Genomic DNA, 15279 nt, shown 5'->3' with positions numbered 1-15279 from the left:
GAGTACCGATGTAAGTGTGTAATTCATATTGGCGTGGAATTGGGTTTCAAACTCAATAGGCTAAGTGCCAATATCTGCTTTTACTCTTCTTTTATACTCAAGCCCACTAAAAGCAGCACTCCGTCTTCAGGCCACAAGTGGATCATCGGGAGCGTTGGTGCGTTACATAATCAAAATCCCGAGACGCTTGAAGAGCGCAGCCCATAATGTGGAAAATGTTCTCAACTGGGGAGAGATCCGGCCAAGGTAGGGTTTGACAATCACGAAGAAAAACAGTAGAAACTGTTGCAATATATGGGTGGACTTTATCTTGGAGAAATGTAAGCCCAGAAGGACTTGCCATGAAGAACAACAAAATGGCGCCTAGAATATCGTTGACGTACCACAGTGCTGCAAAGGTGCCGCTGATGACAGCCAAAGGTGTCTTGCAATTAAATGAAATAGCAGTCCAGACCATCAGTCATGACTGTCGGGCCGTATGGCGAGCGACAGTCAGGTTGGTATCCCACCGCTGTCCAGGGCGTCTCCAGACATGACTTCGCTAATCATCGAGACCACGTTGAAAGCAAGACTTATCGCCGAAGTCAATTTTACTCCAGTCAGTGAGATTCCAGGCCAGCAAAGTCGCCAGATCTCTCCCGATCTGAGGGAGTTTGGACCCTTATAGACAGGGCTCTCCAACAAGCTGGGTATTTTGACTATCTAACGCTCTAATTGGACGGACGTCAGCAGGATATCCCTCAAGAGGACATCGAACAACTCTGTCAGTCAACGCCAAGTCGAATAACTGCTTGTATTAGGGCCTGAGGTGGACCAACGAGTTGCTGACGTGCTTAATTTGTGAATCTCATTCTCTTAAAACAGATCATCCAATTTTTCTGAAATTGTAATTATTCGTTTGTCTGTCCATGTACATCACATCACCATTTTCAGTCCCATTCAGATAATACCTTCGTGATGCTTCTCTCTCTCTCTCTCTCTCTCTCTCTCTCTCTCTCTCTCTCTCTCTCTCTCTCTCTCTTTCTCTTAGAGTGTAATTTAGTAGTATGTGCGACTAAGACGTGTTATAGAACTGCATCTTCTCTAGCAACTCTTTTCCAATTGAGTTTTTGAGCAGTCCTCAAGACCTGACCCAAAGATGACGTCTCAAATTTGTTCAGTTCCTTCACTTTCTTATTGGTTTAATAGTACATTTCGAACTTGCGTTTTTGCACTGTTCAATACATTAGAGATTTGACATTTGTGGTTAGAGTGATGAAAGGCTGTTGTTGAAACTTCTTGTAGCGCGATTACTTCTGTCTATTTTCTCTTCCAGTTGCTTCAGTTTCATGTTAAGCACTACTCATCGTATGGTATGGATTACAGCAGGGCATAATTAAAGTACTTGCCGTACTGCTAGACACCCAGCCAGACCAAGCGATAATCGGAATTTCTAGAAGCAGACAATGCGAAAGTTCCAGGAAAAGACTGCGTTCTAAGCTTATAAGTTTGGTGACCTGCGTAGAAAACTTAGAGCCGCAGCCACAACAGCTAGTTTAGAAATTAATGTACCACGTCACGAACACAGGCCGATGTTCCAACACACAACGCCTAGTTAATGCATTTAGCGGGGGGAGAACTTGACGAACACGTGGTGCGACTGCATAACAAGTTGACATAAACGGCAGGTACTTTGTCTTGTTAGCGCTTGACAGAACTCCTCTAGGAAAGAAAGAGTAGTTGTAACAGCAAAAACAATTTTCATAATGAAAGTCTTGCACTTAAGCGCGAATATTTTAAAACCAAAGTATTACGAAGCAGATTGAAACATATGAATGTGAAGCAAAAACGACGAATACTAATTGTTGTTATTTTATTATGATGCTGCTATAACCGGTGAAATCGTGATAAATGAATTAACTTAGGGTATTCGTAATATTATATGGACGACCTGAAAAATGAAGACTACATACCTCGCAGCAGCGCTACCTCTACGCCAGTACTTGTATCTGTGTAAACCTTTGATCCCTATTGGCATCTTAGGTGTCATTTTGTGTTGAACAATATTTTGGTGATTGACTTTTTAAGATTTCTTAACTTTTTGTCTGTTACCTTAACTAACACATTTAATGCTTATGCTCCTTTCATCGTAGTTACAGATCAGAGCGTATGCCCGCGAAAAGCAAAGGTCCTAAGTTCGAGTCTCGGTCCGGCACACAGATTTAATCTGCCAGGAAGTTTCATATCAGCGCACACTGCTCTGTAGAGTGAAACTCTCATTCTGGAAACATCCCCCAGGCTGTGGGTAAGCTACATCTCCGCAATACCCTTTCTTCCAGAAGTGTTAGTTCAGCAAGGTTCGCAGGAGAGCTTCTGTGAAGTTTGGAAGGTATGAGACGAAGTACTGGCTGAATTGAAGCTGTGAGGACGGGTCGTGACTCGTACTTGGGTAGCTCAAATGGTAGAGCACTTGCCGGCAAAAGGCAAAGGTCCTGAGTATGAATCTCGGTCCGGCAGACAGTTTTAATCTGCGAGGAAGTTGCAGATCAGATCATCGTAACAATCGAAACGTCGTTATAAATTAACAAACTTGGTAAGCAATCTGCATTACTTTATTCACAAAAATCCACAGTGATCTTTGATTCATTCAGGAAATTTATTGCATTTATCAATCAACAAGAAGTAAAGTTAGGAGGCAATGACTACGAATATGCGTTGTGACAGATTGTACGACTGACTGGAAAAGGAGAAAGTCCCACTGCGATTGCAAATAACCCACGGCTTAGTATTGCAGAGAGGCACTATGTTTCACGATGACCAAATCGGTGAGCGCTGTTCTGATGCAGTCCCATTCTGCTGATTCATTTTCCAAGACGGCAGCTTATGACGATAAGGACTCCGAGCTCCTGACATTAGAGAGTGAAATTAATGCATCTGGTTACAAAAGGAGCAAATGACGCAATGCAGCTTAATAATGCTATCAACAATATTTCAGTCACCGTAGAAATCCTTAAAAGTATTATGTTATTTTGCACACTAACAGTATGTCTGCCAACTATGAGATACACTTCAATGTTGAAATCACCTTCAAGATCTCCATGAGATCGTCGCATGATTATGAAGTTCATGTATGACGCCACTGATGACCTTAAACTCATGATGTCATCAGTTAATAAAATCACTCACCCGTAATTGGAGTCCTGAACCACGCGGCTGCTACGGTCGCAGGTTCGAATTCTGCTTCTGGCATGGATGTGTTCAAATGGTCCCCTAGAACGTAGAACTACTTAAACCTAACTAACCTAATGACAACACACAACACCCAGCCATCACGAGGCAGAGAAAATCAATGACCCCGCCGGGAATCGAACCCGGGAACCCGGGCGTGGGAAGCGAGAACGCTACCGCACGACCACGAGATGCAGGCATGGATGTGTGTGATGTCGTTAGGTTAGCTAGTTTTAATTAGTACTAAGTCCTTAGAGCCATTTGAACCAATAATTGGAAATTAAAAACCCTCTCCATCTCCTTAGCTCCAGCCAATCATGCTGCAGTATTAAAAATGAAAAAAAAAAACAATAAAAAATCAAATATGATAAAAATAGCCCAACTGTCTTCGTATGAAATTACCAGCCAATCGTTGCACATGACTGAAAATGAAAAATCTTGTGTGATGAAAATATCCAAATTGTGCTTCTGAAATTTTAATAGCTAGTATTAAAATGAAAGAAATCCAAGATGATGGAAATAGGCCAGTTGTCTGCTTTGTAGCCCTTCCCTCTCCTCTTTCCAGGAATTCAGGGTACAGCATTTAAATTGTGAGTAAAAATAGCAGTAAATATGTTGTAAAAACGTTATAACCTTTCCTTCAAAGTCAGAGATGTTAATTATTTCTTTGAAAGTCAAAGATATTTATTATTTCCAGTATAGAAGTTGTATCGAATTACGTTATTTACGTATAGACCAACTGTGTACTTTTTCATCCCTTCCCTCTCCTCTTTCTAATCAATCAGAGTGTAATATTAAAATGATGCGTTAAAACTACATCAAGTCCATAGTGTAAACATTAAACTGCGTAAGGACACGCTGCAAAATGTAATACCTCCCTCTTCTCTCCTTGCAACCTTAGCCTAGTCTTTTAGCCGCCATTAAAATTAAGATCCAGTTACAGCGCAGAGTAGATTCATCTGAGCTGTACTAAAGGTAGCTAGCCACTAAAATTGCAACGCCATGAGAGTGACGTGCAACAAACATCAAATTGCCAAGAATTGTACTACATGCTTCGATATGAAAATGACCAGCATTTCAGCACAACCGCGCCATCTACATTCTATAGGTAAGGAAAGATTGCGCAGCGGGTTTCTCATGCAGAAATCGTATTTGAATATTATTTGTTTGTGCCAAGGTAGTAGTGTGCCTTGTGTCAGAATGAAAAATTCTACAAATTCGATCACGTATGGATCGCTTAGGCAATTATTTTGGACAACAGCCATCACATTTCTGACGTTTTAAGGACGTTGGCTGTATCCCATCTTCGAGAATTGCTTAATGTTATCTTGCAAACACGATAATGCAAGACCGCTTGTTACACGTACTGCCCTGACCTATTTTGATGCAGAGGCAGTTCAAAGTCTGGAAAAGTACCATCTCCATGCCTCTCATCCACTGGAAACATCTGCTCATGGGTTGTAGAGAGACCAGCGAGTCACCACTCTCCAGCTATGGACGTTGATGAACTCTAGCACAAAATTGAAGCAGCACGTAATAACGTACCGGTGTCTGTCATCCAAGCTCATTGAGCCACGATGCCCAGATGGTCAAAGTCGTCTTTGCTGCCTGAAGTGACAGCTCCGTGTATTAAATTTCTCACTCTGTACCCCGTCCCTCATCGCCACCCCTCCCCCTCCAAAAACAAGAAATTTAATCATTTATTCCTTGTACTCTACCGTATATGTATAATAAGCACAGTTTTGTAATTAATAACTCTTCTTTGTGTTGCAGTTTCAATGTCCATCAGTGTATTTGAGGCTGTCAGCAGTCTTCCCATGTAATGTTCAGAGTGTTGTCAGGCAACCCCAAGTATTACATATCGGCACCCAAGGCAAATGTTCCACTGGCATCCAGCATGACGTTAAATGTTTCGGTGCAGAGTAACAGTTGGTTCAAAATGGTTCAAATGGCTCTGAGCACTATGCGACTTAACATCTGTAGTCATCAGTCGCCTAGGACTTAGAACAACTCAAACCTAACTAACCTATGGACATCACACTCATCCATGCCCGAGGCAGGATTCGAACCTGCGAGAGTAGCGGTCGCTCGGGTCCAGACTGTAGCACCTAGAGTAACAGTTATTTGCAGTATTGTGATTTATGATGAAAGAATTCATTAAGTCAACTACTACAATTATTTAGTCACATATTTCGACTACTTCTCTCTCTCTCTCTCTCTCTCTCTCTCTCTCTATCTCTGTCTCTTTCCCTCCTCTCTTACACACACACACACACACACACACACAAACATTGAGAACAAATAAGTCACGTAATTATGTTTTCCTGAGAATATATTGTATATTGAGTCTCAACTTTATCTCTGATAAGGATAGAAGCTCAAGTAACGAAAAAATACTGTGCAAAGGCCGGGATGCCCTCGCGGCGACTATACGATCCCGTGACAAAACGCGACGCTCTTCGTTGTATCTCCTCAGTCTCTTCTGTTAATGCAACCTGGTGAAGCATCTCGACTAATGAGCAATACTAGTTAATCAGCAAAACAAGCGATTTGTAAGCCACTTTATTCGTGGATGACTTAAGAATTTTGCTGTCAGTCTCATCCTGCCATCTGCTTCTCCTGCCGTTTGTTTTATCTTGTCATTCTACTTTAGGTCGCTAGTAGCTATTTTACGGTAGTTACTGTTGGCAGTGGTAGTTACCTTCTCCGTCAACTGGCACTCCATGTACCAGTCATCATTTCTTTACAGATCTTCCCGCATTTCGTTATAGTTTTACGGCGTTGCTACTTTCCAGTACAAGCAACCACATCACCTCCGAACAGCTTCATGGAGTTTCCGGCACATTCTTCTAGATAATTTATACACTCCTGGAAATTGAAATAAGAACACCGTGAATTCATTGTCCCAGGAAGGGGAAACTTTATTGACACATTCCTGGGGTCAGATACATCACAGGATCACACTGACAGAACCACAGGCACATAGACACAGGCAACAGAGCATGCACAATGTCGGCACTAGTACAGTGTATATCCACCTTTCGCAGCAATGCAGGCTGCTATTCTCCCATGGAGACGATCGTAGAGATGCTGGATGTAGTCCTGTGGAACGGCTTGCCATGCCATTTCCACCTGGCGCCTCAGTTGGACCAGCGTTCGTGCTGGACGTGCAGACCGCGTGAGACGACGCTTCATCCAGTCCCAAACATGCTCAATGGGGGATAGATCCGGAGATCTTGCTGGCCAGGGTAGTTGACTTACACCTTCTAAAGCACGTTGGGTGGCACAGGGTACATGCGGACATGCCGGTCTAGGAATGGTAGAACGATGGGTTCGATGACGGTTTGGATGTACCGTGCACTATTCAGTGTTCCCTCGACGATCACCAGAGGTGTACGGCCAGTGTAGGAGATCGCTCCCCACACCATGATGCCGGGTGTTGGCCCTGTGTGCCTCGGTCGTATGCAGTCCTGATTGTGGCGCTCACCTGCACGGCGCCAAACACGCATACGACCATCACTGGCACCAAGGCAGAAGCGACTCTCATCGCTGAAGACGACACTTCTCCATTCGTCCCTCCATTCACGCCTGTCGCGACACCACTGGAGGTGGGCTGCACGATGTTGGGGCGTGAGCGGAAGACGGCCTAACGGTGTGCGGGACCGTAGCCCAGCTTCATGGAGACGGTTGCGAATGGTCCTCGCCGATACCCCAGGAGCAACAGTGTCCCTAATTTGCTGGGAAGTGGCGGTGCGGTCCCCTACGGAACTGCGTAGGATCCTACGGTTTTGTCGTGCATCCGTGCGTCGCTGCTGTCCGGTCCCAGGTCGACGGGCACGTGCACCTTCCGCCGACCACTGGCGACAACATCGATGTACTGTGGAGACCTCACGCCCCACGTGTTGAGCAATTCGGCGGTACGTCCACCCGGCCTCCCGCATGCCCACTATACGCCCTCGCTCAAAGTCCGTCAACTGTACATACGGTTCACGTCCACGCTGTCGCGGCATGCTACCAGTGTTAAAGATTGCGATGGAGCTCCGTATGCCACGGCAAACTGGCTGACACTGACTGCGGCGGTGCACAAATGCTGCGCAGCTAGCGCCATTCGACGTTCAAACCGCGGTTCATGGTGTGTCCGCTGTGCCGTGCGTGTGATCATTGCTTGTACAGCCCTCTCGCAGTGTCCGGAGAAAGTATGGTGGGTCTGACACACCGGTGTCAATGTGTTCTTTTTTCCATTTCCAGGAGTGTATAAATTGTAAACACTAACGGTCCTATCACACATCCGTGGGGTACCCTTGAAATTACCTAGACATTTTTCGATTTTGTTCCATTAAGAGCAGAACTGCATTCAACCAAAACGACGTTTCGTTAGTTTTCGCTGAGTACCTAAATGTCCTAATAAATGGTAGGATTACTGGTAGTATTGATAGCACTAGTAGGGAAAGAAACATAAATGAATGTACAAGAAAAAACTGGGAGCAGGCGATTTCTCTTTCTCTTTGTTGTGCACGTAATTAAATCCGCCCATAGTTCGGTTTAATTAATGTTCTTGCATTTTCTAAGTAATATAAACTAGATGATCGTATAACTTCTACCCTTTTATATAAGCAAGGAAATTACTTTTGATACAAGTAAAGTATACAAGCACAGATATGAAGAAATCTGTATGATTATTGTTGTTTCTGTATTCAACAGAATGTCCTTCATCATGATCAAAGGCAAGAGTTTCCTGTTATTATTGATAAGTGTTTAAGTTTTTTATGAATAACAGCAGGATGTTTTCTATTATCTAGACGAATTATTTTAGAGGTGGTTTATATGTTTTTCTTTCGTTTTTGTTTTTTAAATTTACATTTTTTGAGGAAATTGTGTTTGTAGCGTTGTATCATAAATCTGTATTCTTTTTTATTTTCACTACAACATCCCAGTATTTCACGTTACATATCAACAATTTTCGAATAAATCCAAAATTAAACATTGGCAATTAAAATTCTGCTACAAAACTGTTTATTTTTAAGTAACCGACATGAGGATAACTATTTAGAAGGGAAACGTTCGCCGGCCGGTGTGGACGAGCGGTTCTAGCCGATTCAGTCTGGAAACACGCGACCGCTGTGGTCGCAGGTTCGAATCCTTCCTCGGGCATGGATGTGTGTGATGTCTTAGGTTAGTTAGGTTTAAGTAGTTCTGAGTTCTTGGGGACTGATGACCTCAGATGTTACGTCCCATAGTGCTCAGAGCCATTTGAACCATTTTTTTTTAAGAAATGTTGGTTGGATTATGTGGCTCTTTACATATCCTCACTCAGTTTCTAGACACATAACTATTACTGGTTCTACGGGAATCTACTAAGCCTGCGGTCGCATACGCATACAGTACGATCGAAATGAAGTAACGCCGGAAAGGTATGCAACACACATACCATAAATGCAATTCGGCTACGATGTAAACTAATCAATACTACTAGGAAAACTACCCTAGTCTACACTTACGCATGATAGTCTGCGGTAGTTAACAGTGACGTGTTCACCCTAAATCTGGTACAACACTCTGTAAACACGATTTTTTTTCAACTTACGACAGTACAGAAGCGTATCGAATGCCATTCCTAGGCCGGCTGATCTCTGTCTTTTTGAGTACGCTGTTGTATTAAATGATTGGAAATACAGTTTGTCCGGGAGTGAGGGAAATTCATCACAACGAGAAACGATGCAAATGCTATAAGGCTGTTTCACTGCAATATTTATTCGGCGCAGCAACAAGTCTTCAGCAAAGACAAGCGTAAGACAGCGAGACTACGCCAGTAGTACTACATAAGTAATATTTGCGGTGCAAGTGGGATGAAGGTGGCTACAAGATAGAGAACTTGGTGGTGCTTCTGTCACTTGCCGGCTTTATTCCAGAATTGATCGATACTTTGCTCTTTTATGGTTTGCAGAGAACGTTGTGGTATGTGAACAGGGAACAATCCGAAATAAATCGGAGTATAATTTAAACAATGGAATCAATAACACAGCTGAAGGAAAAATATGTTTTGCCTATTAAATAAGTTTCTAGCTGACAAATACAGTCTTATTCAGTAATAGACGGGATCAAAAAATTTGTTTATGACCTGATTCAGATGTTAAAGCTGCGTGACACTCCATAATTAGATTTTGGTGGCTCCATTTCCTGTTAGTTTTAACAAGGATGTAACAACTGTTGTTCCACCTCAGGTCATGGTTGTGAGTTAGAACAATTGTTCTAAAATTTGAGGCTGCCGATTCATAAATGAACAATATACAGGGTGATACGGTGGTCAGAAAGAGTATGAAAACTAGTAAGGTTGTTTGTAGGGTAGGCTGTGCTGAGAAATAATTGTTAAGAAAAACTTCTATACGTTGCACCGTTCCGAGTTAATCGCCATTGAAATTAGTTTATTAGGACGTTCACGCGCAAATTCAAGCGACCTGCCTTTGACGGTTCGCCAAATGTATTCTTCGATTGGTTTCCTAAAAGCGAACAAGAGAGCGATACAAAAACTGGACTTCAGACGGTAGTAAAGAAGGCTGAGCTATCTCGTGCGCTAGCATATACGCTGCAAAAACAACTGGCTCTGATTTTTACTAGCGGGCTGTTTGAATTTGCGCTCGAAATGGCCCGATTGGCTGACTTCAATGGAGCAGAGTATAGAATTTTTTTCTTAATAATCATTTCTCCGAGAATTGTACCCTGCAACACCCTTAGAAGCTTTTCAGACTATTTCAACCCACCCTATATATTAGTTGTTGGTTTTACTTCTGATAGAAGAAATACAAGCCCTATTGTGAAAATGCACTTCCCCACATTGATTCCGAGTATAGTGGAATGTATTCTTTTTTCCCGTGGCCACTTGTTAGAGAATCCGCGATAAATAGCGCACAGATCTCTGTTGCATTGTGAAACAGACCATACATGCCATTTGGAATTGAGAGTGTATGGATAGAGCGGGGTGGTATTGATATTTCGCTGAAAAAAGCTACCACATCCTTGTACTTGCTTTAGTTTTAACCTGACGCTATGATACGTTATCTTATTACTCCACTTTTGAGGTCCGCTCCGGTCACAATCCGTACTTTGAAATACAAACAATACATAATTCTCAATGCGCCGTGAATAGAACACTTTGTGGCTTCCTGCAGTATTGTTCCATTGTCTCCTCCAGTACCGTTATTTGAGTTCGGGGTAACAGATCTGAACATGTAGTCTTCTTTGTTTTTCGGCCATTTTTTCCCGCAGTTGCAAATGTACAACTTGTATAGGGTAATTATCGTCTTTTGCAACTGTAATGCAAGTCTTATTAAGACCAGACGCATTTTGCTTAATTCTAAAGATTCTTCAGTAGTCACTGCAGCAATATGGTTTTTCCCTCTTACAAGTCTGTTTCCTCAGATCATGAACAGTTCGCATGCTTCATTTACTACTATAACCGGTTTTGACTCTAATCGTTACTAACGGTTTTTTTGTTGTTTACTTCTCTCTTCCTATTCTTCCACGAACATGTGTTGGGTTTTCAGCATACAGCACATTCACTGCACTAAACGTTTCCGTGTTCAGAAGAACCACTGTCGTCTAGCTGTTTCGTGTGATTCGGTTTGCTAGAGACGGATGCGTTCGTCTTTTGTTCAGGTTATGATGGAAGCGTCTGCTCTCGCTCTGTGAGTATTTCTATTTTCCCATTAGGGGCTGCGTGCTCGCGCTGTGGGTTTGTGTGTGTGTGTGTGTGTGTGTGTGTTTGTGTGTGTGTGTGTGTGTGTGTGTGTGTGTTAGTGCGCGCTCGCGGTTGCTGATCTGTGTGTGAATACAATTTTTTTGTACTTAACAACTTGTAACCGACATGAATGTGTTTATTTTGTTTAAGATAACTGAGTTCCCCGCCGACTGTAAGATATGATTTGTAATTAGATTCATGAGTGCAAAAACACTGGTGTGCCACACAAAACAAACAGCGCGGTCTACTGTTTCCCATTGCGATGCTGTTCCACGACAATGCAAGGCCGCAAATTTCTGCACAAACATAAGATCTAATGATGTTTTCCAAATGGGATCAACTTGATCCACTTACTGTCCATACCTGCTACCCAGAATTTTTCCTTGTTTCATTACTTAAAGCAGTTCCTTGGCGGTCAATATTCATCGGCGACGAATAAGTGAAAACTGTTTTCATGGATTGGGTTTCTCATAGGCGGCAGATTTCTTTGGCGTCGGGATTCAAAAATTTGTGAGTGGTATCGCAAATGTTGGAACTGCAATAGAAGTTATGTCGAACACTGGTTACAAGAATGTAGAATATGGACAAAAATATATTTTAATGATTTTACAATATTTTTCTTGTTGCTAAGAAATGTGTTTTGTTTATAAAATTCCTCTCATAACAACTTTCGAGTACGAACATATCCAAAACGATGAGAACAGAAATATAGCATTTACGTAAAACACGAGAGCTTCATTATAAAATACTTCGTGATTAACGGAGTATAACCCAAAAAAATCACCAATGGTTTTACTACCCACCACGGAAAGAAAACTGAGGACTAGTATCTGAGAGTGTTCCAAAGAAAAGGCTAAATCGATTGGTATCAAAAGATACACTGATGTTTATTCCCAAATTGATGCAGTACAAACAGAACCACATATTACCTTCAATTTTTCACGAGAAGTGAACAATTTCGCGTTACCATGGCAAATTACACTCCTGGAAATTGAAATAAGAACACCGTGAATTCATTGTTCCAGGAAGGGGAAACTTTATTGACACATTCCTGGGGTCAGATACATCACATGATCACACTGACAGAACCACAGGCACATAGACACAGGCAATAGAGCATGCACAATGTCGGCACTAGTACAGTGTATATCCACATTTCGCAGCAATGCAGGCTGCTATTCTCCCATGGAGACGATCGTAGAGGTGCTGGATGTAGTCCTGTGGAACGGCTTGCCATGCCATTTCCACCTGGCGCCTCAGTTTGAACAGCGTTCGTGCTGGACGTGCAGACCGCGTGAGACGACGCTTCATCCAGTCCCAAACATGCTCAATGGGGGACAGATCCGGAGATCTAGCTGGCCGGGGTAGTTGACTTACACCTTCTAGAGCACGTTGGGTGGCACGGGATACATGCGGACGTGCATTGTCCTATTGGAACAGCAAGTTCCCTTGCCGGTCTAGGAATGGTAGAACGATGGGTTCGATGACGGTTTGGATGTACCGTGCACTATTCAGTGTCCCCTCGACGATCACTAGAGGTGTACGGCCAGTGTAGGAGATCGCTCCACACACCATGATGCCGGGTGTTGGCCCTGTGTGCCTCGGTCGTATGCAGTCCTGATTGTGGCGCTCACCTGCACGGCGCCAAACACGTATACGACCATCATTGGCACCAAGGCAGAAGCGACTCTCATCGCTGAAGACGACACGTCTCCATTCGTCCCTCCATTCACGCCTGTCGCGACACCACTGGAGGCGGGCTGCACGATGTTGGGGCGTGAGCGGAAGACGGCCTAACGGTGTGCGGGACCGTAGCCCAGCTTCATGGAGACGGTTGCGAATGGTCCTCGCCGATACCCCAGGAGCAACAGTGTCCCTAATTTGCTGGGAAGTGGCGGTGCGGTCCCCTACGGCACTGCGTAGGATCCTACGGTCTTGGCGTGCATCCGTTCGTCGCTGCGGTCCGGTCCCAGGTCGACGGGCACGTGCACCTTCCGCCGACCACTGGCGACAACATCGATGTACTGTGGAGACCTCACGCCCCACGTGTTGAGCAATTCGGCGGTACGTCCACCCGGCCTCCCGCATGGCCACTATACGCCCTCGCTCAAAGTCCGTCAACTGCACATACGGTTCACGTCCACGCTGTCGCGGCATGCTACCAGTGTTAAAGACTGCGATGGAGCTCCGTATGCCACGGCAAACTGGCTGACACTGACGGCGGCGGTGCACAAATGCTGCGCAGCTTGCGCCATTCGACGGCCAACACCGCGGTTCCTGGTGTGTCCGCTGTGCCGTACGTGTGATCATTGCTTGTACAGCCCTCTCGCAGTGTCCGGAGAAAGTATGGTGGGTCTGACACACCGGTGTCAATGTGTTCTTTTTTCCATTTCCAGGAGTGTATATTGTGATACAGGTTGATTAGAAACATCCTAGGAAAGTTGGAAGTGTATTGCAGGATTCAAGGTAGGTTATGCTTTGAAATAACTGTTAAGGAAAAAATTCGAAAATTTGGGTCTTTTACGAGTTAATTTGAATTTAAGTTAACCAATCAGGCTGCTGCGCTCGAAATTTCAAGCGGCCTGCCAGTACAATTATTGTCAGTTGGGTCACCATCCTGGTTTGCTTAGTGCTGGTGGCAAGCGGAGTGCGCTCAGCCCTTGTGAGGACAGTTGAGGAGCTACTTCATACAGAAGTAGTGGCATCGGTCATGAAAACTGATAACGGCCGGAGGTGTGCTGACCACGTGTCCCTCCGCGTCCACACCGGTGACGCCTAAGGGCTGAGGGTGACACGGCGACCGATCGGTTCTGTTGGGCTTTGAAGCCCTGTTCTGACTTTTTTTCATACATGATAGAGCACGCGACTGATTAGCCTTTGCCTCGGGTTCGGTCCATACCACCGTTCCAAGTCCAATTTCTGTATCGCTCACTTGTTCTGTTTTACGAAACTAATCGAAGAAAACATTTGACTACATCATCTCTGGTAGCCACTTAATTTGCGCTTGCAACGGCCTAATTGATTAACTTCAATGCTACCAACTCGTAAATGGCGAAGTTTATGGAATTTTTTTTACCAGTTATTTCTCAGCACAACCTACTATGCAACTCCCTTACAAGCTTCTCAGCCTGTTTCTGACCGCCATGTACACAAAGTTACACGACTATTAAGTGCAGATGTTAACTGAAATACCTACATCTTCACATTGTCATATCGGATACTTATCACGGGCGGAATACTGTTTCTATTAAAAATTGTTTCTTCGTCGTGACCTATTTTTGCCACATTTTATAATGTACATGTGTCAGCTGAGGATAATCTAAAAAAATTTGATGAAGATTCATATTTCTCTTTTCCTGTCCGATCAAACTTAAAGTGTCGTGCTAATGCCACACACTCTTACGAGGAAATGTATGTTGTATACGCTGGTATAAAACGAAATGTCGGACGATAAGTCAAGAAAATGATTCTATGTTTTCGTGCAGACGAAAGGCCTACGCAAAAAGACATTACTATCATTCAACAGTAAAAGGGAATAACTGTTCGATTTGAAATTTATTTTATAACTCTTGAAGAACGGATATGTTTGAACATTTCATGTGCTCTAGATAAAAGGCGTTGTTCAGTGTTTGAAAGTAATAAATCGTATTTGGGGCATGTGTTTTCCAACATTTGGTGCTGCGTAACGAATGTTTGTGGGATCCCTTCTCGTAATGTCGGAACCGTAATCTCGGTACTGTTAAAAAAATAAAAAAAAGGAGGAATGCAGACGTTCAACGAAGGAATTGTCCGAATGTGACCTAACTCGATAGATGTGATGTACCTGCACAGACAAACAAATAATTATAATTCCAGAAAAACTGGATGATTTATTCAAGAGAAACAGCTTCACCAGCTGTGCAGGCAAATCACTCATTGGTCCTCGTATGGCCCCTATGCAAGCAGTTACGCCGAGTAACTCGGATTGATAGAGTTGTTGGACTTCCTCGTGAGGCATATCGTGCAAATTATGTCCAATTGGGGAGTTAGATCGTCGGAATCCCGAGCTGCTTGCAGGGCCGTGCCCGTAATGCTCCAAACATTCTCAATTGGGGAGAACCCAGAGACCTTACTGGATAAGGTAGGGTTTGGCAAGCACGGAGACAAGCAGTAGAAACTCTCATCGTGTGTGGGCGGTGATTATCGCTGAAATGTACGGCCAGGATGGTGAGCGTTGAAGGGCAACCGAATAGGGCGTAGAGTATCGTCGACATAGCACTGTGCTGTAAGTGTGAAGCGGACGACGATCAAAGGGGTTCCTGTCATGAAATGAAATGGCACCTCAGACCATTACTGCC

General features: G+C 43.8%; 1 protein-coding gene across 3 annotated transcripts in view; it reads right to left on the bottom strand.

The window, feature by feature from the left end:
• LOC126272508 (uncharacterized) overlaps positions 1 to 15279 on the bottom strand; it is a 457502-nt gene that overhangs the window by 39025 nt on the left and 403198 nt on the right. The window lies entirely within an intron of this gene.

The sequence above is a fragment of the Schistocerca gregaria genome, chromosome 5 (assembly GCF_023897955.1).
Source record: "Schistocerca gregaria isolate iqSchGreg1 chromosome 5, iqSchGreg1.2, whole genome shotgun sequence".
Taxonomy (NCBI): Eukaryota; Metazoa; Arthropoda; class Insecta; order Orthoptera; family Acrididae; genus Schistocerca; species Schistocerca gregaria.
The sequence above is the reverse complement of the archived record's forward strand: the minus strand, read 5'-3'. Positions and strand labels throughout refer to the sequence as shown.